Genomic DNA, 26,755 nt, shown 5'->3' with positions numbered 1-26,755 from the left:
AAGGTCCTGGATTCGAGTGCATTATTTAAAGCTATCTTAATTCACTATGCCTAATAAACTTAGCCCTAACTAACACCAGATGTCAAGCGTTAGACTCCTACCAAAGATCGAGGATACGACTCCTACCAGAGGTTGTAGGTTTGAATGGCTCAATTACCTGAATATTAATAAACTGTGCTTTTTTTGGCATGATTAGCGTCATCGACGCGGAAGAAACGATGTGGAAGAAGACGATTGCGAATGCGCGAGCAATGAAACGAGTGCTCTGATTTTTTGTTCCTCACAACGTCACCTTGAAACATAGAGATGTAAGGCATAAGCCCTAAAAATGCAATGGGTCATGCCCCCGTAAGGCTGAGGCTAGAAGCGCTCAGAAAAGTGAAGCGAACAGTACATACATTTATTGAAATCGCCCGTACAACTCACAGAACAGCATACGTTTTAATCCCCTGCTGAAAGGGTGCAACATAAGGTCTAAGGGAAAGGTTATTGGCGCGAGCCTGTCCACGAGCGCGCGAAGCCGCAGCTAAGCTCGAAAACAAGCCAGAGAAGCCGACCTGAGAATGCATCAGAGCGACGATGAGATACGGCACATTACCAAGTGTGCAGCAGGTTTTCACCTTCATGTGTTACAGGAGTGTAACATGCTGCCGATTTTTTTTTTTCGTGCGCGAGGGTTCGGTGTGAACTGTAAGTTCATTCTGCAAATATTGCACTAAACTCCTCATTTTAGGAATAAATAAGGAGGGTCGCGGGAACACCTGCCACTCTGATAGGCGACAGGTATCCATAACACTGCTTATTTTTTCTTATTCCGTGAGAAAACGAGGATTTGGCGTTTTATATTCATAACCTCACAAACGAGGGTAAGCCTCCGGCCTCAGCTCTATACAAACTCTAAAAGCCTATAACAAAAAATTAGAATTGCTAGAAAACCATTCACAAAGCTTGCGCGTTTTCAACAGATAATTGCGGTGCTAAGTATACTACATCGACTAAGGCATCTGCAACAGATGGAAATAGAAATTTTAGCCGCAGCGATAGGCCTGGGAAGGAAAAAGAATGTTATCGCACTAAGGTCTGAATCCGAGCTTGTCGGTACAGTAAGCGTCTTCGAACGAAACAGCAGAAAATGTAGGACACGGTGAGCAGCAAGCAGAGAGAGTGCGTGGAAGTCAGAGCTCGGTGTGCTTGTTTGCCAATCGCCCGGTCCCGTCTTGATTGCCGTTTCGTTAGAAGAAAATATATGTAGTGCCATGAGCGATCTATTGCCTTCTACTCATGACTGGACGTGAGATGTTTCTACTGGAATTTCTCTAATGAGAAATCAATCGACTACAATGCTGACTACAGCAGAATGACATCCTTCAGTAGCATTGCGCAGAATCTCAAGCCTACAGGTAGCTTGCGTCATCAGTATCTCTTCAATTATTGCGATGGAAAAGCGACAGCGAAAGAGAGAGGGGGGAGGGTGTTTTAGGGCAGAAACGTTGTAGAGGTCGGCACGCGTTATCTTAATATAACCTGCCGCTGCCTGATAGGGAAGGGTTTGTGGAAGAGAGGTGGCTGAAAGATGAAGGAGGATGTTATGCCGTAAACTATGATGAGAGCCGCACAATATAGTGCTTCTGTGCAACGCACGCGTAATTGCGTTTGATTCTTGCCGCAGAAAGTTTGAAGTCAGAAAAGCGTAGCCAGGCCATCATTTATACAAGGAATGAATTACGCGGCTGTTCTCGCCACGGCCGTACCTGCACAAGAAAGTAGCTGCTGCAGGGAGTACGTCTTTTCCCGATGCACGGCTTTGCTGAATGAAAACTTTAGCTCATTTCTAATTTTTTCATTTTCTTTTGATCACAGATGCTAAACTCGCAAAAAATAAAGCGGGCGAATAATGTCTCCGCAGCCAGCCAAATATCTCCATAATAAACAAGTTGCGAAGGACTTTTATTACGTCGCTTGAAATGGCGTGTTGCGCCGCGAACGAGACTTGCGCAGGGGTCATTGTAAAGGTTTAAGTGATTTTGCATGCATATTTTTTGTGAGTGTTCATATCAAGTAGTAATTTCGATCTTACGGTTTAATTTAAGCGGTGCGACCAATAATGAAACCCACGACCTCCGGGGCCTAAAAAAAGGGCACTGTAAACACTAAAAAACGCCTACACTTAGAAGGAATTCTTCGTAAACTCCCAGTTTCCGTCGAAGTCAACGCTCGACCACCCTTCAGGGTCCCGTTCGATAAAGGACGCCGTAGATCACTCTTAAGTGTTTTTCAGTTTCATGTGTACTTGATTTAGTGGCGTGGAGGCTCATGAACAATCTTGGTTTCTATTTACCTTTCTTTCTTGTTTGTTTGTTTCTTAATTTGATTGTGTTTCTCAGCTGACGCAACTCGCTGAGGAGTGAGCATGGAGACGGCGATTACGCTTAAGCAAGCGTGCTTTCCCACGGTGCATTTACGTAAAGGTCAGAGGTCGTCTAACGTTCACAGTTTCTTTTTTTCTTTTTGTGCCTTGTGTATGTTGTGTTCTTGGGCAGTTACGCAAAACTTAAAATCGTTCTCAGTCACTCGATGTTAATATCTCCGATGGTATTCTGAGCATTTTGTTCAACCCTACGTGAGATCGGATGCGTGTGTTCAGTATACTTCGTCAATGGCGAAACACCGAACACAGTCGGAGACGCCGATTGCGAAAGCGCGATCGCAGAGATCCTTCTTTTGTTATCGCTACTCTGTCGCTTAGCGAAGTGCCGTGACTAAGCTCTGCGTCATCCAGCTTTTCTCTATTTGGTGTCTGCATCCCCTTTTGAGGATGTCAGCCACCGTGCTGTGACAGTGACAGCGTTTCTAATTCTGCGATAAGGAGCGAAGTTACCTCATTGCTTCCTTCTCTGCTTTCGGAGAATTTACTCAGGATATCTTTTTTTTTTTTTGGTGACAAGTAAACGAGGAACCACTGTATCAGGACTCGTGAACCCGCCATACTCTACTGTCTATTTAAGCGGTCAAATACCCCCCGACTGCGCAAGAAAGGAGAAAAAGTGAGCTGTTTATTTCATTTTTTTGCTCGATGGAGATGACAATGTTTCAAGAAGCCGTGAGCAAGGCCGCGCAGTGACGACGAATGTCGCGGAACAAGGGGTCAGTTGAACAGTCATTCCTTCTTGTTTCGGTGGAATGACACGGATGCTGGAAAAAATATGTGATGGGCATCACTTGACGGCACCCCAGTTCTTGCAGGAAAGCTTTTCCCGAACAGACACTGCAGCCGTATTTGAGTACAGTTGGCAGAAAAGACAAGCGATAGCGTTGTGATAATAAGAATATTATTACATAATATTACAATAACTATTACAAAATAATATTACCATAATATTACAATCACTACAGTTAAATGAACACCACGGCATCTTGACGGCGGTGTGACAACGAATGCATCACGCCTGTATAGTGATCATTGCCGAATGACGGCGGCATGAGGAGAATTGGATGACGAAGCTAGAGTAACGAAAATAGCATAGTCGTTACGGCATTAGAAGGATGGTCTCACAAGACATGCATGTAGAATGATGATGGCATGACGAAGATGACATGACGAGTGTTACATCCCGAAGACGGAATGCTTGAACAACCATAACGGCAGACCGAACAAACACAATGGCATAACGAAGGCGGATTGTTTATGGATCCGTTGAATCAGTAATCTTTCCTACCGTCATGCGCATTTTTCTCGCATACATTACAAGCTAATCTTGATATGCCAGAAAAAAGGAGAGCAAGAAGAAATAGCCAGACACCATGCTGCTTAATTCAGTTTTACCGCTTTTATTGCGGGGATTCCGGGGGCAATTATCAAAAAAGCTAGGCGTACAGTCTGTAGTAGTAAAAGGTGTTCAAGCCAATAGTACCTACTCAGTGAGAAGCCGCCCCAAAGCAATGAAATGTTGCGCCATATCATGAACAACCTGAAGTCATGGTACGGTTTTCGATCGTCGTTTAAAGAGGACAATGTGCCTAAGTCTGCTCTGAAAGCCTAACCAAACATATAAGCCAGAAAACCAAACGAGATATACTTAGTCGTGTCAACACGGCTTCTTCTCGCTCCTTCATGCCTATGCTTCGAGATAAGGCATGAGCATAGAAGTGAAGAAATGTCCCTCATTCTTTCCTTTTAGTGGTACTTCCTACTTTAGCACCGCATGAAATCATCTGTACCACATCCCACATGGCATTTCTTTTCATATGGAAAATGCTGTGGTGTTGCAATATGAGCAACACCACAGCAACGACAATGCTGTCGCACTTTTTGCAGCCAGATTTCTTGCAGAGAGGACAGGGAACAAATAACGAGCCGCAAAATAACACTCACTTTTCTCTATCGAACGGCAAAATTCAAGTTAGAGTTAAATTGCTTCCTGTTTATCTTCACGTGACAGGAACTCGCCTCATTGCATTGCTGACTGTTCGTTTCAGTGGTTGTATACCTTTAAAACATTATTTCCGGCTAATATAGCAAATCAATTTCTCATTCGTTAGTTATTTTAAGCACCCCATCTCATGCACAACTTTTCGTATCGTGGATGACCACCCTCCGGCCGTGCAGTTGAGCTTTTTTCTTCTATTAGATTATTTTAAATGCAACCATCCGACTGTCTACTATTAGATAAATCAGATGTTCTCTCTACTTCTCAATTATGCCTAATTTGCCCTTCAAACTGAGATAATTGTGCGAATATTTCATCCAGATCTCTTATCGTCTCCTGCATATATCATCGCAATGGTTGCATCCTTGGCAGAAAACGAATAACAAACAAAACAGAAATGAACATCTTTATCCCTGTATGGAACTCAATCCTTAACCTGCGATGCGAGCGCCTTCGTCAGCCTTTATGGAGAATTAGTAGCGATGATGGCTCGCTGTCCACTGGACTCAGATGTGCGGGTATTGGCTCACTACGTGTTCTGTGGGCCATGATGTCAGTCCGTTAGTTCTGCTCGCATGTCAGTGTTTCATGCCTAATTACTGGCATGGAGCGTCACTACGATGTTGTCGTATAGAAACTTACTTGTACTATGAAAAAGAATATCCACGATATCACAACGTCGGCGATAAAGACCGCGTGACGTAAGCTTTTGAGTATATATCAGACCACAACCGGCATCAGGCCGCCTCAACTTTCCTCCGACAACATTGCGCAAAAAAGAATGATGTCCGGCATGTTATCTTGGTCTGATATTCAGTGGAAACCACGAGAACTATGTGGAGGTTATCGTACAAAAACAGCTTGCTTTTATGTAAACGACGGATGGCTGCAAGAATTAACCAAGTAACTGATCAATGGGGGAAGACACTGAACAGAAGCAGTGTACCTGTCCTTTTTTATTGTTGCACAAACACTGAAGAGTAACTATGGAAATTCTTGAACGGGTTGTGATGTCAAGAAATGCTCCGTCCCTAATATTACCACCCGTTCTATGCAGCGTTCGGAGTACAAAAGGCCAGAGCAGAACTTACCGAGGTTCTGCGCAGTGAGACTCCCTCTCTGGTGCCTTCGAACTTGGTTGCCGTGACAACCACGAGATGCATGTTGACGTCAACGCATATGGAACGGAACACCATGAATCAAATGCATTACGAACGCTTGTGACACCCGTCGTGCGTCATTCTTGTAGCGCGCCACGCAATCTCAGAGAACCGGCTCCGGGCTCCCTGTATACTTATGATGATGATGATAGTGCAGCATTCGCTGCGGCTGGGGGCAGAAGTTGCGGCGAACGAACTGCAGCGTGACTTCCTCTTGAGGCGCGTTATGATATACAGCCTGAACACATACAGATTTTCTAATCTGTTTTTTTATGCGAAAGCTCCGATTCGACAAACTCTAAGTGACGTCTCTTTCACAGTCGCTAGAGAATAAATGAAGTTCGGCTCCGTCTGCTGCATACGGGTTCGTTCGGCTTTCGCTTTCGTTTCTTTTTCAAAGCCCCACATTCAGATAGCGCTGGAGGTGGCTTTTACCAGCACAGACTTGGTGGACCAACTTGACTATTCAGGTCGGGCCTCAGCGGCAGCTGCCCGCCCCGACCCACATCTTTCCCAACAAGAAGCGTTTTTACAACAACAATAAAGTTTATTCTCTCCCGCTGTTATTCCTCTCACTTTTCTTTATTTTACGACTTTTTAGTTCCCCTCAAAGTCTTGAACTTCTTTTTTAGCAAGGAAGCAACCTGAATGGGATGGGCTGTTTTTTCTGCAATATATAATAACATAGGTTAGGAAATAGACAAACGTAGCATTACTCACACCTGGACTTTAACCACTTCACACGATTCACCATATCTGCTTTGAGGAATGCTTTTCTGTGAAAAAGAGATCCGATGAAAAGCGTTTCACGGTACTATGTAGGTGAAAAGTTGTTCAGTGTTTGAAGGAGAACGACAGAAAAAGAAGACAAATCCAAACAGAGCATGCGAAATTGGCAACAAAAGTTTCGAAACTCCTGATTTATAGTCAGCCACGCAACGGTCAGTACGTAATTTAAATTTCGCGTCTTCGAAGCCAGAACGGAACGCCAACGAACAGAAAAGTTTTTTTTTTACCGCTGAACGTGGTTACAAGACTACTTCATCAAAAGCCAAAAATACTCTTTATTTTTTATTGCTTGTCGATAGCCTTTCTTTTTATTATTCTTTGAAATATGCTCGTGATGTTTGTGCAGCAATATTGTTGAGATCTTTTTTTTTCTGGTGTTGGTGTTGTTAATCTGCACCACTAGCTCGATTTACTTTTAATCCTATGGAACCGAAAACATATAGGCCTTCATAAACGCGTACGCCTAGTCTCGGCTGAATCGAAGTCCTTGAAAAATCGTTAAAATGGGTGTTAAACGAAAGCCAAGAAAACTTGGCTTACACTTCTTTCAGTATTTTCTTTCTTTCTTTTTTCTTCTCTTCGTTTCTCATATTTCCAAAGCATCGTGATGACCACTGGGCACAGTAGGCTGTGTGGATCACCTTATAAAGGATTTTTATCTTCCGTATAGCAAAACTACCATTCGGATGCTCTAAAATAGGAGAAAAAAAAAAAGTACTTTCCCTTGACTGACTAACTTTTTCTTATGCCTTTTGGAGAAACTGTTGGAGAGATGGTCTGAAGCCGCTAGGTTTTTTCTAATGCGAACATTCTGGGTAAGAAGACATGCCTAAGAAGATGCAGACTATTGCACATATTCTAAAGCAAAGCTTTCTTGCCCATTTTATATCAATTCTCCACAATGTACATGTGCTGCAGCGGCGCAACCGATACAACATCTTTAATTATGTTGAGATATCTGATGCCATTTTTTCATGCACATCTCCTCACAATTCGTCTCGCGAAAAGACAACATAGCTGCCCTCGTGGCATCGCCCAATGTCTCGCGCTGCGCATCCACGTGATTAAATTTTCGCGTTCCTCCAAAGCTTCCAACAGTGTAGAGCATACATATAAACATCGCGTAAGTTTAGACGCTACATAGAATGAAAATGAAGATAATTTTTCGGATATACTTTAGCTGTTAATGATACGCGTTTCACTACAGCTTCGCAAAGCATAATTTCGAACAAGCGCATTGCATCTTAAGATTCATTTTTTTGTTTTTTTACGTCCCATGCCTTTTGCTGATATTTATCAGAATTGACCCTGCACCGTATTCTACTGCCTTCCACAGAAAACACGCATAACTCCAGCAAACTCTAGATATCGGGAAAAAGCGATGGTTCAATTCAATTTATTTATTTCTCCTTTAAGGCCTGAGGGCATTAAACAAGGGGAGGCTCAGGTATACGTGTTTCTCTGCTCAGATGAGCACATAATACGAATGTAAAACGTAAAATAGAAGGAGTCAGCTTTTAACTATGACCCTAAGAATGCGCAGGTGTGGGTATGGATGGATGGATACAACTTTCTTGCACGTCCGGCAACGTTTAACGCGTCCCGGGCTCAGGTCTCCCAAGGTGGGACGTCAAGGCCCTGCCTCAACGCCGCCTCACGGGCTTGCTGGACTGCCCACGTCTGGATTCGCAAGTGTGGGTAAAGCTAATATATTTGTTTGCAAACACGAGGTAGCTTTCAAAACGTCGGTGTGTGGAATTGTTCGACATTCAACACAATAAAACTGAATAAAGTATACAATTAATAATAGACGACAGAGAGAATGCGGGTTAGTTACGCAAAGAAAGCTACTTTAGAGCGAAATGAATTTTTGTCATGTGACAATGATATCGGGGAGGCGATTGCAGAAGTCATTTGCATGTGGCAAGAACGAATTTGACATTTTTAGTGTTTGGCGTGAGAAGAGCAGGAGCGGTAGCCTGTGACTAAGTCGAGAACCACTTCGCAAACATGCTTTTAACAAGTTGTTCCATGAGATCGAGTGGTTCTCGTTGTTCAGAAAAAAAAAAGACATACGCGAGATATAAGGCACCTTGAGGCAAGGGAAGAAGTGCTGAAGCACCTTGAATAGAAAAATAATTGTCGCAACCTAATCAAATCCGACGTTAGCCTGAGTTGCTATAAAAGCGCTTTTTACGAAATCATCGAGAATGAGGAGTAAAAACCTGCAGATCTACCGCACATCTCGGAATTTATATCAAGTGAAGCTTTAGCGAAGATAGTAAGCCTATGCTTTACAAGTAATGGCATGCATATAATTTCGTTGACACTGTTGTTATGATAAGTTCAGTTTACCCATGGCAAAAAGTAAACATTTTATTGTCGGACGATGTTTAGATCCGCACTGCACAGTTCACAAGCTATGCTGAAATGCATGCACAAATTCAGAAGTATGCACACCATGAGACGTATAAGCAGCGATGTCACAAGGACACAGGCATGGACTCGCGCTTCTGATCGCAGCACTTGTGCGATGTGTTCTTTCATCTCGTTTCTTCCATCATCATCATTCCCCTTTGTGACCCTCTTTGTTCTCTTCCCCTTCCCTTGCGCAGAGTAGCACACCAGATACTCCACTTTGCGACCAATCTCCCTGCCTTTTTCCAGTGAATGAACTTCTTGTCAAGGCAATAATATTGTTCAAAGCTGCACACACACAAAAAGTAAGACAGGTATCAAGCAGCACTCAACGATTCTGTACCTCTTGCATCACACTGGGATATGGTCATTGCGGATGACAATGCTGATATTGCGTACATGACATTGCGGGGGATACCCCGGCGGCACGTAAGAAAATTACTAAATCAGAGAGAATATAATAAATCGATGTATCTGTGCAATATAACCCAGAATTTCGATCAACTGACCCCTGTGCTGTAAAGATGACTTAGCCGACATTAAATCAGGTCTAATGTATGAATCGTACGTAGTGGGACCTGCCCATTATGCAGGGCTGGCCAGAAACTGGGCGGGAAATACTGGGTAGGTTAATGAAGCAAAATAATGTAAACCAAATAACCTGGTAAATTTAATTAACCAGTCCATTAAAAGATATCGGTGCTTTAGTGATGTCTAGCTGTGAGCGGTCATTTATCGACAGGTTTTATGTAGAATTTTTTGTTTGTTTGACAGAAGGCAGCCCTTAAATATATGGCAAACCTACAAGGTGCATTAGTCATATACTCACGTTTTTTTTATTTTCTTTATTCAAGAATTACCCCGCATTGCCCGAAGGCGTTATAGCAGGGGGGTTACAGGAGGGAAAAAAACAAATCTTCATTCGTACAGCACATTTGCTCTTCACACAGCCGATTCCACTCCACAATAGTTTTCACAAAAAAGGAATCCGCAAACAAGTGCGTCCTGGCACGGTATTCGCGAATTTTAAGTGAATGGTCATTACGCCTAGAAATATAATGTGGTTCTTTCAAGTAGCTTTTACTGCTAATTCCAGTCTTATTATTAAATATGAGGTATAAAAACTTCAGTCTCAACTTTTTCCGCCGAGAGGAAAGCAGCTCCCAATTCAATTCAAGTTTCATTTCAGTACAACTTTCTCTCCGCCCACACCGCCCCAGGACGAACCTAGCAGCTCGGTTTTGAATTCTTTCCAGCTTATCAATCAAGTTTTTCTGCACGGGGTCCCAGACGGCACAGGCGTATTCCAAAATTGGTCTAACACATGTTAGGTAAGCAGTTTTCTTTAGGTTCGGCTGTGAACATTTCAAGTTCCTCTGAATAAAATTGAGTGCCCTACCAGCTTTTACAATGACGTCATCTACATGAGCAGACCATGAACAGTCGGATGAGAGCGTCACACCTAGATACTTGTATATAGGTTCGTTTTTTATCAGGGTATTATTTATCTGGTAAAGATTTACAATCCGCTTCTTCTTTCTTGTAAAACATACATGAACACACTTTTTTAAATTCAAATTCATCTTCCATGTGGAACACCAAGTATTAATACATTCTAAGTCAGATTGTAACATGGCAGCATCTTGTTCACTCTTAATCTTCCTATAAACAACACAATCGTCGGCAAACAACCGAATACATGAAGAAATACCAACAGAAATATCATTTATATAAAGTAGAAACAAAAGTGGCCCTAAGACTGAGCCCTGTGGGACTCCTGACGTCACATCAGCGTATGCCGAGCTTTTTCCATTCAAAACAACACATTGTCGGCGCTGAGACAGATAATTTTCAATCCAAGCGAGTACGCTTGAGTGAATGTTTAACATTTTAAGTTTAATAAGAAGAAGTGGATGTGACACTGTATCGAATGCCTTGCGAAAGTCTAAAAAGATACAATCTGTTTGTCCTCCCTCGTCAACATCGAATGCCAATTCGTGATAAAATTCAATTAATTGTGTTGTGCAAGATAGACCTTTCCGAAACCCGTGTTGTTCTTTGATTAGTATATTATTATTTGTTATGTGACGCATTATCTCGGAATATATAATATGCTCAATGATTTTGCACGAGATGGATGTTAGTGAGATCGGCCTGTAATTCGCGACATCTCTTTTCGAACCCCCTTTATGAATAGGTACAACTTGAGCGGTTTTCCAGTCATTAGGTAAGAGTCCTGTGGATAGCGATTTCTCATAGATTAAATAAAGGTACATCGAGATAGGTGTAGCACACCGCTTTAGTATACGTGGAGATATACCATCCGGACCGTTTGCTTTGGTTTCATCTATCACCTTTAGGAGTGCCTCGATGCCTCTAACACTTAATTCAACTTGTTCCATTAAAGGAAGTCTGCTTGCATGTGGTGTAGAGCTATGATTGGATTTAGGTAGGAAGACAGATTGAAAATATGTATTCAAACACGTTGCCTTTTCAAAATCGTCTGTAATTATTTGTTGATTACAAACAATTTCATTTATTCCTACAAAATCTGATCCGCATCCTTTTAAAAACCTCCAAAATTGTTTAGGATTAGTTTTCATTCTGTCGTTGAGTGTCTTAAAGTACTCTTCCTTCGTATTTTTTATAGCAAACTTATACTCCTGTGTTACTTCAGATAACTTTTTTATGTGATTCATACTTTTAGTTCTTTTGTATCTATTAAATGCTCTCTTTCTTTTTTTAATTATTCTGAGAATACGCGAATTCACCCAGGGTTTCTTACGTTTTTTGAGTCTGGTGGAGTCTACGCTTGGAACATACTTGTCCGTAAGCTCAAGCAGTTTATCTTTAAATACCCGCCATAAACCATGGATGTCGTAATCCTCAGCAAGACATTCAAAAACCGGCAAGTAATCGAGGAGCTCCTGGGAGATACTAGGATAATCACCTTTTTCGAAGAAAAAAACTCTCCTTGAAGTGCGTGACGTTGATCGGTTAATATCTGTTTTAATGTTTGCAATGACGGCGTGATGGTCACTTATTCCTGGTATTATATAAACCGAGCTAATAAGGGTAGGGGAACTGCAGAACAAAAGGTCCAGAATGTTACTATTCCGAGTTGGAGCACTGACATACTGTAATAGTCCGAAGGTGTTTACAAGATTTTTCATTTCTAAGTTAACACGGCTGTCAACTTTGCATACACATTCACCTTCAAGCCATTCCAAGTCAGGTAAGTTAAAGTCACCCGCAAGCAAAATAGGCTGCCGGGATGCCTCCGAAACGATGTCAAACAAAGATTGCAACAGTTTGAAGTTTGAGTTCGGTGGTCTGTAGAATGATCCAACAGCGTATGAGGAGTTATCAGGTAGGGTGACTGAGCACCAAATTGATTCGACATCGTGGGTATCAAGATCTAGCATAAATGATTTAAGAGAAGAGTGAATTAACAAAAACACCCCTCCACCGAGGCGGGGCCTGTCCTTCCGATAAGCAATGAATTCTTTAGGGAATACTTCGCTATCCGCGATAGACGGGTTCAGCCACGATTCTGTGCCAAAAACGATGTCAGCCTTGACAGACTCTATCAGACCGGCGAATTCATCGACTTTGTTTATTATACTCCTACAGTTTACTACAACAGCAACGAGGTTACGACATACTTGTTTCATTTTCTTTCTATTGCGTCACCGTTCCCTGAATGGAACAACTTCTTTTTTTTTCTTTGTCCCACGTGAAGGTCTTTCCGTTAATAATAAGTTTGTCGAAGTTTAGCTTTACCTTGTTATTGCTATCCGCTTTTTTAACTTTTGCGTATTCCCACAGATGCTTCCGTATTTCTCGGGTCTCGGATGAATAATCCTGATCCACACTGTAGGGTGACCCCTTGAACTTATTAGCATTTGACAAGACGTCCTGTTTTTCCTTATATGAAGAAAAATTTACTATGACTGGCCTTTTGAACCTATCACTGTAACGACCTACTCGGTGTGCCCTTTGTATCGAATTCAGTTCGATCCCCAGGTTAGTTTTGCAAATATCTTTAACCAAGTTTTCGGATTGAATCCACGTTTCAGAATGGTTTCCGTCATTTATTCCATAGAAGACAAGATTAAGCCTGCGACTTCTGTTTTCAAGATCAACGTTTTTTTTTTCGCATGGCAGATACTTGTTGTTCAAGTGATCGTATTGCATTTCCTTGGTCCGACACTAATTTATTTACCGTTCCAACCCGTTCCTCAGTTACACCAAGCCTACTGTTTACTTCCGCCAGCATAGCCTCGTGTTTGGCTAACTTGGTATCGATGGTATCTAGCTTGCTCATGATTGCTGCCTGACCAGTCTGTAAACTTTTAAGTACCTCCATTGCTGCTTCGGTGAGAGGTCCAGGATTAAGCTCGACATCGCCCGATAGAAACAAAAGAAGAATCAAGTACAACACTCTATTGACAAAGAGGCGGCAATTTCGGCAAGACACTCGCGCGCACATTCGTCTGCGATGGTGCGCAGTAGCAATTATCGTGGGAGGAGCCGGCAACGCATATAGCGGACCATGAAGTTGCAATGGATAGTAAGTACTAACCTGCATAACCAACAGTAGTGTTAGCTGTGCGTCAGCCAGCGTGCCGGCTCCAAATCCCACGAAGCCAAAGTGCTGCGCGGTTAAGTAGGTTCGGTTGGTGTCACGTGGTCCTCGATGCTCAACAGGGATTGGTAGTTCGTCGTCGACGAGTGGCTCATTTAAACGATGATGTAAGGCGGTGATGACTGGCAATCCGCTGTCAAACTTGTTTGTCGTCGTGGCCCATCCGATTTCGCTTGATGAAGACGGTTTCGGCGATAGTGGGAGCAGTGCCCGGTCACCATCCACACCGAGCAGGATCGCTGATCCGATTGCAATAAGGACCTGCATAACCAACAGTAGTGTTAGCTGTGCGTCAGCCAGCGTGCCGGCTCCAAATCCCACGAAGCCAAAGTGCTGCGCGGTTAAGTAGGTTCGGTTGGTGTCACGTGGTCCTCGATGCTCAACAGGGATTGGTAGTTCGTCGTCGACGAGTGGCTCATTTAAACGATGATGTAAGGCGGTGATGACTGGCAATCCGCTGTCAAACTTGTTTGTCGTCGTGGCCCATCCGATTTCGCTTGATGAAGACGGTTTCGGCGATAGTGGGAGCAGTGCCCGGTCACCATCCACACCGAGCAGGATCGCTGATCCGATTGCAATAAGGACCTGCATAACCAACAGTAGTGTTAGCTGTGCGTCAGCCAGCGTGCCGGCTCCAAATCCACCAGACTCAAAAACGCACTTAGTGGGGCATGTACGAAACGCACTTAGTGGGGCATGCGTGTTCTGTAATGTAGCCCAGAAGCAAAAGGCAAACACTGAATGAGATAATCGAAGAAAATAGTGTAAATCAAATGCGCTAAACACACAACCTTTTAATATATATCAACCAAAGTATCCTACAAAATAGGACTGACCCAGCAGCCACACAGCCACGTCAAACCCGCCAATGTAGGCAAAAAAGTTTATCTTTAGGAGAAAGCTTTAGCTCAGGCCCAACTCTGGCGCGGGCTGTTATCTGAGAAAAACGCAAAAACGTTTTTCTCAGGTAACCCCTAGACCAATTTTAAAGAAACGTGTTGCATTTGAGAGAGAAAGTTACGTCCTAGTTACTGTTGCAAGCGTGATTTCGATTTAGACCCTGAATTGTGTTTCAAGAATTTTCCAAAATTTGATAGCTTGAAAAAAATAGAACCACAAAGTTTACAAATTAATAGCTCTGCATCAAGAACCGATATCGCAGTTCTGTAAACGGTATCCATTAGATCATTGAAAACGGACAAATTTGATTTGTAAATATATATCTTACGTGAATTTGTTGCGTTGTTTACGAGGGCTCTGCAGAAGTTCTATTTACATATTACTGTGTATTTTTTAGATTCATGTGTAACATTACAATTTTGCCCGCTTTAGATGTACTATTAGATACAATTCACAAAATTGTAACATTTTTCGCTGCTGAGTTAGAGAGTTGTAAACTTTTGCAAATTTTTCCCAATTCCTTATAAAAAACTGATGACCTAAATCCAAAATTTAAAACCAAGTCACTAGGCTTTAACGTTTTCTTTCAAATGCAACACATCTCGTCAAATTTGGTGCAGTGGTTAGCGAGAAAAACGAATTTTTCCTTTTCTATGTAGTTAAATAGGAGCACCCAAGTTAAAGCTTCCTCTTAAGAAACTGGAGTAGAAGCTGCTTCCTCGAGCTTATGCGGACAGATCCTCCTCGTATCTTCTCTTTTCCTCATCTCATCTTCTCTACACTTTCCCTTCCCTCCATGCACGGTAGGCAACCAGGCAGTAATTCTGGTAAACGTCTTTGCCTTCCATCTCTTTATTTCTTCCCCATGCGGTGACTCGACCAACGTGTTTTTGGGCCGCTTCTAGGCATGAGATGACGTACATTTGGCATGGCTGCCTGATAGAGGGCGTGTATTCGACTTCATGTCGGATATAGTACCCCAGATGTGCAAGTTTCTTGACCTCTGGATTATATGCAACCCTTTCGCGGTTAAACACAACATATCATCATTAACCTCTGAAAAGGCCTTTCATTGGTTAGGTTGTAAGTACCCCAGCATGCGCGAATCTTCAGAGGAGAGTCTTTCGATGTGTGTTACACATGATAGCGAAGCATTCATGGTTACTCCAAGAAACTGTAACTATGCGTGTGCTCAAGGTGAACTAGATGAGGGGGTAGGCTCTACGTGTTACGTTACGTAATTGGCAAGGCGTCATAATTTCGCATTTGTTAAGTTCAGTAACATGAACCATGTATTGCGCAAAGTTGTGATTGAACCTAGGTCAGTTTGAAGGCTTTAATGCCGTCTCGGTCAGTGATGTGGGGTAAATGGCGCATTTCTCTGTAAATATTACACTTCAAAGGTATTGTTCTTTGGAAAATCACTAATAATAAATTAATGTCATAGTGGTTGCAGATAGGCTTTCAAATCAATGTCTTGTGAGACATTTTGCCTTGATGTGAAACATTATAATCTCACATTAAGGCAAAATATGGCGTGATAGAAAGGTAACTAGAAGAGCAATGTATTTGGTTGCAAACTTTGCGCACATATTTTTTAGACCTGGTCCTAGGCGAGATGCTATGCTTTGAGTACTCACCGACTTTAGTTCTGCAATCACAACAGGTGAAATCGGTTGTTACACAAAATTTATTTAGTGGAAATATGCTAAAACATTCCTTTTACTGGCCATTTTCACTATTTATGTCCGCTAATGGTCGATGGAATGCGCAAAGCCATCTTTGATTTTGAATGGACCCAGTCGTACATATCGCCGATGTACAAGGACTAAAATGAAAACAAAACACATAGAAAGAAGCACGAAATCAGACATCTGATGTGTCTGCTCCTGCAAAAGTACCATGTCGCTCTGCGTGCCAGGGCTCACATTCACGTAGGGCTCCATGGCACAAGCATCAACAGAACTTTTCTTCACTCTAAAGTCGCTTAGCGCCGAGAAAAATGCAGCGATCCGTTCGAGGAGGCACGTCCGTCTCTACCATCAGGCAGAATCTTGTGTTTCTATTGTAAAAACATTTGGGGATTCGCGTTGCAGGGAGAAGTGCGAATGGCTTTCCGATTAGTATTCTTGACCCAATAACAGTGTTATGGTTTCACATAAGTGTGCCATAGGATACTGCGAGAGCTAGCGAATGCAGGAACCTGTTTCAGTGCGGATCTGAACATTCCCCACTAACGTATACAGCATAAGGTGAAATACCTCGATAAGTGCTTTTTAGCGTTCAGCTACGTGCGTCCTGCACAAGGGATAATGGCGAACAAAAGAAAAAGAGTCGTCATTAGATCACAGTGAAGCCGGCAAATGCGAACACGACAATCTTGTGGGAACGGCGAAGAATGCATTTTTTTTTTCTAAGTAACTACTTCAGCGCCAATATAACCCGCCCAAATGTTTGCTAAGGTAGAACGAAGCAATAAACAGCATACATCTGCCGTCTCCCTTCGTTGTGAATCGGCCAGAGCAAGAAACGTTCACGGCCGATCTGCTAGGAATGAGAACGCAAGACGCCTGTATTTCAAACATTCCTTAAATTACTTTATTTTCCATAAGTGAATCATTGAGCGTAGAGACACCTCAGTTGAAAGGCGACTGCGTTTGTGATTTAATAATGAAACACTGATGCTTGTTGAAACACCTGTCGCACTGCCACGCTCTGTGGTATTTGCGTATAATGAAGAAACACTGGCTACTTGTTTCTCAATGATAAAAGAAATAAACACAAAAGTGAATTGTTCTGTATTAGTAATCTGGGCTTCCAGAATAACAATCATGCTACGCTTACTTTGAGAGAATGCTTGATAAAGTGCATAGGAACCACGAACTAAACACGGATAGCTACGCGTCTTGAGGTTGCCCAACAAGCTTGTCGTCAAGTTCTTGAATATGATAGAGTCTACTCATGCACATGCATTTGTTTATTGGCAAAGGCGCACTATACTTCATTTAAATGAAAGTCAAGAGCCAATTTGTTTCTCGGACTTTAGCGACAAAAAACAAAAAATGTTTTGACAAACATGGCCATCTACCAATGCCAAGCCGGCTTTGTCATGTGATCGTTTTTGCTGCACTCGACATCGCAAAAAAAGGAACAGGATACGAAATTTCAGCTTATTTTGTGAGGAAATCTATTTCCTTTCAACTAAGGGAGACTAACGGTGTGCTCACGCACATACTTCCCAAACGCGCAATCTCAGCAGTTTCGATTCTCTCGCGTTATTTGGCTGCCATCTTTGCTCACAACCTTGCAATTCTTAAAGAATGGCCGACATCCGAAATCTCTACAATGTATCCCAAGGTGTCCGGCGACTGCTTTTGAAGCGTTATAATCATGCTCCTTTAATATTTCGTTCAAGCATCGTCCAGTCTGTCCGATGTACTTTCTGCCGCACTGAAATGGACTGGAATATACCACTCCCTCAGTTCACTCGACAAACTTTTTTCTTTGTTGTCTTTCACAGCCTCGTTTCTGTGTGGCACCTGGGTTTACTTTTGCACACATGCTCAGTAATTTTTCCGGTTCGGAAAACACCGCTTTTACATCGCATCTTTTACCAATTTTCTTTACTCGGTGCGCGATCGAATGAATGTGCGGCATCACCACTATTTCGTCCCGTGTGCTTGGACCGCAAGGCTCCTTTCCAGATAACGGTGCCCTGGTTCCAATTTCCTTGAGCAAACACTGTGCCACAGATACTATAACACATGAAAACGATAACCTGCCTCTGTGAGCCTGCGCGTTCGCTCACAAAATCTTTCAGCAATGCTATGATGGCACGATTTTTGCAACGCGTTTCTGTAACATGACTTAACTATGACTCGTTTTACGATTTTCGAATGCGCAGGTTCCAAGGGCAAAAGGGGCTTATTTGCACGTGGTTCGCATTGCCAACAGCAATGACTGTAGCCCAGACTTAGTTTTAAGTCAAGAAACCTAATTTATCCACCGTCTGGCTCTTCACTTGTGATCACCAATAGCTCTAACCTCTGTCTAAGATTTCTTTCAAGGTGTGACAACGGCGACTGATTCTTGTTATCAAGGTTGTCCAATAAAACTAAATAATGATCAACAAACCTGAACACGCGAGCAACCCGCGAATTCATGAGGCGCGCCGCCAGGGTTCTGTGAATGTTGGCTAGGAACAGGTCACTCAGAATCGGTGCGATAGACGAACCTATAACATATTCCTTGTTTCTGAAGGAAAATGTCTCCATTCCAAGAAGCGCAGGTGTATCTTAAATACATGGACAACAACCCTAAAAAAGGCTTCAACATGCATCTGTGAATCATTTTGAAAGGCATGAATCATTGCCTTTCAAAGAACATTCGGGGGGGGGGAAGCCCCCCTCCCCCGAAATTCAGCGGCTTACCCCCCCCCCTCTCCCCACTGCCCACGCCACTAATCCTCACGCACATTCCTAAAGCGCCGCCAAATCAATGTTGAGGCTTGACAGCTATTCGGTGGTCAACATTTTGCAGCCTTTTTCACTCATTTTGGATGACGGTATTTATCGGCATCTCTTGGGGTGTCAAGGCCATCGATTCGGTGCCCACTCGATGAACTCGAGATGCGTTAAGTTGCAACCATGTATTCAACGGTCAAGCGCATGGCTGTTGCTTCGTTAGTTCAACCTTCTTTGTTTAGACTAATCCAGGGACCAGGAATGGGATTCGGTTCGTTGTCAGCTGGACTCCATGCTTGAGGAACGAGTTGCAGCCGGAGAAAATGCCAGTTGCGCATAACTTTCCTTTCTGCTTCATTATTTCCTCGAGTGTGCGAGTGAGATGTGCTTATGTAGGTGTTTTTCTAAGCTTCCCCGGTGGGCGCAGTACTTCTAGAACCACAGCGTCCTGCGCTCCACGCGGCTGTACGGGAATGGCGGCCACGCGTCGTTACGCAACTTCCTAAATAATAATACGAGTCGGTTTTGGCACTTCACTTGGCAGAGCAGTAAACAAGGGATCGAAAACAATCTGTGATTGTTCCGCGAATATTTATTTCTCTATAATTTTCTATTCTTAGCGTGTAATTTTACACGGCTTCCCTTGCCCATTACAGGGGAATGTTGAAAGCCTAATTCATTTATGAAGTCAAATAAGATGCTTACTTCGCTGCAACTATTTATTGTCACGTTTTACTTCAGTTGGCAGTCAACTTTTATGAGTAAAACTTGCTCAGCAGTGAAATTAACTGTACCGCACACTTTTTAAGATTTAATTAATTATAGAGTGTTATGTGCCAAAACCACGATCTGATAATGAGGCACGCCGTAGTGGAGGACTCTGAAAATTAGGACCACCTGGAGTTCTTAAATGTGCACCTAAATCTAAGTAGACAGATGTTTTCACATTTCGTCCCCATAAAAATGCGGCCGCCGTGGCCGGGATTCAATTCCGCAACCTCGTGCCTAGCTGCCCAACACCATAGCCACTAAGAGACCACGGCGGGTAGACTTTTGAAGAGTGAAATGCTCGGACTCGATACACTTTGTCCATGTCTGTGGCACACCTCATTGCTTCCATAGATGAAAAGACTATTCAAGAACAGCAGACGCTCTGGAGGTATCAAGTACGATGCCACTTTGAAAAGGCCGCACGAGGAATATTTTGTTTGCTTCTGTGATTGCCTGGCGGAGTAACACAACCTCGCGCAATCTGTGTGCCTTGGTTGCCAACTGCTGTTTTCTTAAGTTGTATGCTACTATAGAAATCTACTATAGGGAGAGGCCTTCGTCCAGCAGTGGTCATAAAATACGCTGATGATGATGATGATGATTGAAATATTTATTTGCGATTCGTTTGTTTACTTGTTCTTGGCAATGTTCTTCCTGCGTATCTTTCCTGCGTGAGCCCATTGGATGTGGTTTCTTGTTTGTCAAGTAAAGAGGAGGTCTATCTCACAGGTGTACTACCTCTGAGATACACCTTATTTCATTTCTCTTTTGCGGGTTCACGCGTCTTTATGGAGAGTGGCGGGCGTTATGAACATTCGTACTTGTAAAGGTACCCCCCTGTCGTTTACATAGAAAAGTTACATTGGGTTGGGCCCCTCCCCCCGAAAATATATCCTGGGTACGTGCCTGTGTCAGCTACATCTCATTTTAATGTCGATGTCATCTTTGACTACAATACGAATTGCAGTCCTATAAATGAAATGGTGCAGACATTTGCTTTACATTATTTCTTTTCCTGTGCACTTTCTATGTTATTCGCTGCGTAACAGCCCAACTTATCAACTTTGTGGTTAGGCTAGGGAATGCTACAATTACCTGCTTAAAAATATGCACACACCATACACTCCTAGGCAGGTTATTACACCGCAGAGATGAGAGTGAATGTATAAAGAAAACGCGAGGTGGGGGGGAGGGGGGTTGCTTCCAAGATGTCTGAAGCAGACGCTGCACTTACGGCCAAATAGAAAACCATAAAGAAAGAAATGTAATTTTCTGTTTATTTGCCTGTTAAACCAAGCTCGTGAAATCTGCATCCTTTTATTCCGGTCTCAAAACTGTTGTCCCTTTTTGCTTTTGTGGTTCTTATTGCACAGAATGAAACGCTTGTCACGACCAAACACACAGACCAACCGCCCACCACTGAATTCGAAGAAAAACGATCGCTTTCTTGCACTCCTGGCCATTTCTAAAAACGTAAGGAGCCCCTCCGCAGTTTCACCCAGGCCAACGTTATTTGACGCCGCCAGCCGACATGTCTCAGTTGCAGCTGGTGCCGTGTTCGTTCTTTCCTTCCTTTCATTTTGCCTCAGTAGGTGTGGACTGGTCTAGCCGGTACAGATTCTTCAGGACTTTCCTTCTGTATAATTTCTTTCCTTGAACTTTCACAGCGAGAACCGTGTTCCAAACGTTCCTCTCTTCGAATTTCTTAAAACTTACATTTCGGAAAGGTTCTTTCAATGCGACGATGCTGCAACCCAAGATACGGCAGCCGCAATTTCTAACTCTGCTGCTTAACACGAAGTGACATGTAATGTTTATTTTTTGTTTTTGCAACGACTGTATAAAATATGGTCCGAATTTGAAAAAAATATATACTTTGGGTGGGCGTTAAGGAGCCCGAGGCGGTCAAGAAAAATCCTGACCTTTTACTGTGGTGCCTCTTGTAGCCTATTTTGTTTATTTGGTACATGATGAAGATTCAATGAGTGAGTGAGTGAGTGAGTGAGTGAGTGAGTGAGTGAGTGAGTGAGTGAGTGAGTGAGTGAGTGAGTGAGTGAGTGAGTGAGTGAGTGAGTGAGTGAGTGAGTGAGTGAGTGAGTGAGTGAGTGAGTGAGTGAGTGAGTGAGTGAGTGAGTGAGTGAGTGAGTGAGTGAGTGAGTGAGTGAGTGAGTGAGTGAGAGAGAAGAGAGAGAGAGAGAGAGAGATGCCGAGGAATAACGTGTACAAAGATATTGACGTCATTTCCACAGGATAAATTAATGCATGCACATACAAAGTCGTACAAGGTCTGCTTGAGCTGTATTTATTCTTTCGCACTCAGAATTTTTTACTACAATATCACGAACGTACAGAGCAAGGATTTCTCGTGTTTTTTAACCGAAAAAACGCCCCCCAGGGGGCCGTTGAAGCAGTGCCCGAGAATAAATTATGTTCTTTTCCTTATTTCTTGCCCAAAGTCGTAGTGTTCAGCTTTTCAGGCACGAGCAAGGGGAATCGCGAGGCGGCGGCCATCTCACTCTTAACACTCTTAGTGTTGTAGGTTTCGGGACGCACATGCACGTATATTATACATTACACAAATATTGCGCATATTGGGTATATGTGCTCAGAAGCACGGATATAGCTCTTGCTATTAAGTGCGTATATCTCGTATGTAAAAAAGAGACCCATTGCACCTCGCAGTCGAGTCACTGTTTTTCCAACGGTTCAGATGGTCCTTTTGGTTAGCACTGAACTTTGCGAACACCGTTTGTGACGTTAGAGCCAGCGCCACTAGGCAAGTGCTTCCTTTCCAAACTCGCTAACGTCCCAGCTGTGACGCGCTGGAAACGTGCTACTGCGCAAGTTCTTTTACGCCACTCTCCTTGCCGCAACTCAGGCGTCTACAACGCGAGTGCCACACTTCTGTGAGCGATTCCCCGCTGCGTCTGTGTGGCGAGACGCTGACATCATGCTCCCCCAAAAGAAGCTGTGTTCGTGTGATGCGCTTTTTGCACTGCAATGCGGTGCATTACCAACATTGGCCTATGGACGCCTTTCCTTGTATTTCTTGCAGGATCGGCGCGCGCTATGCAAAGAAAAGCAAACACAAAAAACTAAAGTTGGCAGCTTTTCCATGTTAAGCGTAGTTTGTTACCTTACACTGGTGAGAGAGAATATGGCAATGCTCTGAATACTTAAAGGTCATTGTGGCCGCTCAGCCCATTCGTCAATAAAGATTGCAGCCACTGTGTCATCGAGGTTTTTTTATTGCGCGAGTCATGGTGCCGTGCGTGGTGCCAATAACGTTTCTGCTGTGAAGACATCGTCGCCCAGTCGACTAAGAGCAGCACTCAAAGTCTGCCTCTAATCTTCAAGTGAAGAGTAGCAGGTAAGCTAGCGCGTGAGGCTCTCGTCGCGATCGTGAAATTTGCCCGCGGCAGTGTCCAGCGCGCCTATACGAGAACCCCGGACATTTGTATATGCGACGCCCAGCCTCAAGTGAAAGAGCCAAGTTGCCGGCTGTACCTCGGTGCCCAATTTGCAATTTATAATAGGCCCTCGCGAACACGCATGTCGTTTACAGCATTGGGAGCAAGCCGACTAAAAACATTACATTGTCGCCATAATTGGCCCACTTTGCATTTTAGTCACGGAGATCGGTCCGAGATCACGTGGAAAAGGGCAGATGCGGAACCCGGGGAATAAGCTCAAGGAAGCTTCGCTCAATAAAGAAAACAAAAACAGGCACGACCTCTTGGGTCGCAACATCCCCCTTCCACTCCCTCCCCCCCCCCCCCCCCTCCGCTGCCTCGCAGATGCCATGCGCGTGATGATGGAACACGGTGCACTTTCTCTCCGCTTTCCTCCCTTGAGCGTGCGAGATCGAGCCACCATCCTCGCCTCACCCTCCCACGCTTTCACTCTCACCAACTGCATAAGGCGCGCGGTCACCATGTTGTCGCACTTGGATTTTATGCGGAAGATCCCGACGGCGACGACTGTGGCGGAAATGCGCCCGGAGTCTTGATTCTGCCTGTTCGTCAAGCCCTATTTCGAAAAAAGACTAAAGATTTCTAGCATAAGAAAGCACAATTATACGTTTTACCTTGTTTTACAGCAGAGGAGCTAATATTACAGGGCAACCGGTTCTTTTCGAATTGAGAGAGCGACAAAAGCAGCGACGTTTTACCCTCCCCTACTTACTTGCTCATCACTGCATGAACTTCAGGGACAGACTTGGTACACGACAACAAGCTGTCAGCTGTAGCTATTTATTTTCAACTGTTGTCTGCTGCGCCCTACATCTTATTAAGCGCGCTTCTCTTCGGCTCCTCAATTACACAGCACGGCTTCAACTGACCATGGCGCACTTTCACTAAGCATTGAGTTAGCTTTGAAGATGGTCGCCTCTTCGTTGAGTTGTAGTTCAGATATCCCTAGCTGGCAACCGTCGCGACCATCAACATAAGCATTGTGAATCATGAGAATGGCGAATTAAAGCCTATGAATTTCATTGAACAAGTTCGTGGCTTTTTGCGCCATGGTGTACACCTTGCTACAAATGTCTGCGCAGAACGGTCTTCACAAAAGTGTTAGGCACCCTGCCAACTCGTCCATACAGGCTGAAATATTGGTGAACATCTAGGCGGTCGTAGGAAGAGGAAACCCCTGCACCGTTCGTTTCGACGGCCGGTTGCGCCGGCTACTAAAGATTTTCCACTTTTCTGTGATTTCGTGTTCCTAAACTTTTGTTCTTAGGGATTTGTTGGAAAAATAACCTGGCTGGATGATAAATTTTGAAAAGGGGGCAGCGCAAAAAAGAAAGACACGGATGAAGACAGGACAGCGCTCGTCCTTGTAGTCCCGTCTCCATCCGTGTATTTCTTTCTTCCGCTGCCGCCTTTTCAAATATCTGCCAACACACCCGATTCGCCACGTTGATAAATTTGCTGTCACGTATATATATATATATATATATATATATATGCATGTATATGTGTATATTGGCACTCGGAATGTTGAAATGTAATGGTCATTTACGCAGAACTCGACCACGTGCTTTCACTGAGAGCTCCGTTTCCCGTAGTCATTGCCTCGTATAAAAGAACGTCTACACATTTATAGTAATTCATGTATTTTTAATGTGACAACATAAATGACACATACCTCCACGATGAGGCTTAACGTGTTCAAGTAACTCGCATAATATATGAGACGGTGCAGGAACTGGCCGCGGAATATTTTCAGCTAGCTCGATTTGCAGAGTCATAAATTTGGTTGGTTGGTTCGTGATTACAAACAGTAAACAGCGCTAAATAACAGGACGAACAGAGGGACACAGACCGCGGCGCTAACAACCAAGTGCCTTTAGTCTTCCAGTCAGCATATTAATGGTCTTCTACCCCTACCTCAAAGCACAAGATCAACAGAAATTCAGCATGCGCAGCGGCAATAAATTGCAATCAATAAGATAGGAAGGCTATCTCCTTCGGAAGGAGCGAAATGGAAGGCAGCCTTACGCATGCTTTGCCACTGTTATGAATGATGAAAGACTTTGGAAATAAGAAGTGCGTGGACATCACGGTATTTTGACAAAAAGGTCACGTCTTTAAAAATGGCTTGCAGTGCGGCTGCTGACTAAAAGAATAAATTTTGTTAGACAGCGCTGTAGTCGATGTCCCTCTCTTCGTCCTGTTGCTTGGCGCTGTTTACTGCTCGGAGAATGCGGAGACCACCGTCATGAAGACAACCCGCGACCATACCACGGCTCATGACCACGGACTACAGAAGAAAACGTATAACCATAAGTGGTAGGTCAAAAAACAGGAGACACCGTAAAGAACAAATAAGCGGCTAACCCTCGGTCGTTAAAAAAAGAAATAAGCTATGCCACGTCCATCACAGTCTGTTCTACCTATTAATCTTCCGACTGAGCCAATAGCAGGGACATATGGGAACGATGGGCAACATAAATTGAACACAAGACGGTGGGACATGAAAATCAATACAAAGCTAAAGGTAAAAAGAAAAGCCGAGAAAGCCATAAAGGGCTGAATGAAAGTCCCATGGGGCACTCTCACTCTCCGGCTTACTGCAATCTTAGAAGTGAGATTGGCAGCTCGAAGTGAGCCCAAGTGACCAGCGGTGCCGGATGGGCCACCAACAATCTCCCCACTTCCGGTAACGCTCTGCCCTAATCTTTTCCTTCTCTTTCTATTGTCTCCATAATTGATTTCTTCCGCTGATGGCATCCTTCGAAAAATGAACAGAAGCAGTGGGCAATTTGTAAGAATAAGGAAACACTCGAAATTTAACCAGGAAAGAAAGGGAGCCGAGATTAAGTGCCGAAGTTGACTGCATTGTATACAGCAGTGCCGCAGGAAAAGGAAGTAGAATTGAAGAGAATTGACGGAAACGAAGAACATTTGGAACTGATAGCTACAATTCCACTAAGGCCAACATATTGGTTTAATTAGGTTCTCATTCATGCACAGGAAGCTGAAAAGGGGGCGGCAATGTCTGGCACGTGTCATTCCTTTCGTGTTTCGCAAGGCTTAAATATCGTCGAGAATGTATTAATGCGCTTAGTATTCTTTGGGAACTACCGAGCCTCCACAGAAAGCTGAGATAGTTCGTAAGGATTGATGATGCGAAAAAGGGGTAAGGCGTGCAATGCGATTACAATGCACAATGAAATTCGCAAAGAGGATCTTAGAGGTTTTCAAGTTCCATCTCGCTGAAACAGGCGATCTTGCCAAGAATAATTGTCGAAATCAAGCAGAGCACATAACGCTCCTTCGTGAAAATTATACGGGGTTCTGCATAAAATTACGACAACATCTGGCGATGACAAATGTCTGTAAAAGGGAAGTGCGGCTGAAAATGGTAGGCTTCAACTTAGATTGGGCTGTAGCGAAGAGCTGACGTTGGTGAGTGAGTGAGTGAGTGAGTGAGTGAGTGAGTGAGTGAGTGAGTGAGTGAGTGACGAAACTTTGTTCTGAACGCCTGCAGAACGGTTAGCCTTCCCCTGTTAGGGAGGCGTTACCGTGACGCGGCCATGACGTCTTCGCGGCGTGTGGCGCCTCTACTTCGGCCGCGGCCGCACTATTCCCTTTGGTCGACCGCGCCTGCCCCTTGGAAATTTTTTAAGAGCTGTTGGGGTAGCCTGATATTCTCACGCAGAAGTCTAGTTCAGCT

Source organism: Dermacentor albipictus, chromosome 7 (genome assembly GCF_038994185.2).
Source record: "Dermacentor albipictus isolate Rhodes 1998 colony chromosome 7, USDA_Dalb.pri_finalv2, whole genome shotgun sequence".
NCBI classification, from domain to species: domain Eukaryota; kingdom Metazoa; phylum Arthropoda; class Arachnida; order Ixodida; family Ixodidae; genus Dermacentor; species Dermacentor albipictus.
This window is presented reverse-complemented; position numbering follows the sequence as displayed.